Source organism: Petaurus breviceps, unplaced genomic scaffold, assembly GCF_028583685.1.
Source record: "Petaurus breviceps papuanus isolate PSGF00001 unplaced genomic scaffold, PetGlider_PUasm1.0 98500, whole genome shotgun sequence".
In the NCBI taxonomy this organism is placed as follows: Eukaryota; Metazoa; Chordata; class Mammalia; order Diprotodontia; family Petauridae; genus Petaurus; species Petaurus breviceps.
Window position 1 is genome coordinate 17,222 of NW_027187461.1, and position 713 is coordinate 17,934.

Here is a 713-nt window from a genome sequence, read left to right on the forward strand (position 1 = left end):
ATCCTGCTAAAAGGCACCATCGAGAATGAAGCAATATCATTACTAACCATTTATGCACCAAGCCGTACAGCACCAGATTCCTAAAGGAAAAGTTAAGGGAATTAAAGGAAGAAATAGATAGCAAAACTATACTAGTGGGGGACTTCAATCTCCCCCTCTCTGAACTTGATAAATCTAACCTCAAAATAAACAAGAAAGAAGTTAAGGAAGTAAATAGAACCCTAGAGAAGATAGATATGGTAGAACCTCTGGAGAAAATTGAGTGGGGATAAAAAGGAATATACCTTCTTCTCAGTAGTACATGGCACATACACAAAAATTTACCATGTACTAGGTCATAAAAACCTCATAATTCAGTGTAGAAAGGCAGAAATATTAAATGCATCCTTCTCAGATCATGATGCAATAAAAAATATATGGAATAAAGGGTCATGGAAAGATAGACTAAAAACTGATTGGAAACTAAATAACTTAATCCTAAAGAATGAGTGGGTCAAAGAAATTATAGAAACAATAAGTAACTTAATTCAAGAGAATGAAAATAATGAGGCAAAATACCAAAACTTGTGGGATACAGGAAAAGCAGTCCTTGGGGCAAGTTTTATATCCCTGAATGCATAAATAAGTAAAATAGAGAAAATGGAGGTCAATAAATTGGGCGTGCAACTGCACAACTGCAATAGAAAAAGAACAAATTGGAAATCCCCAATTAA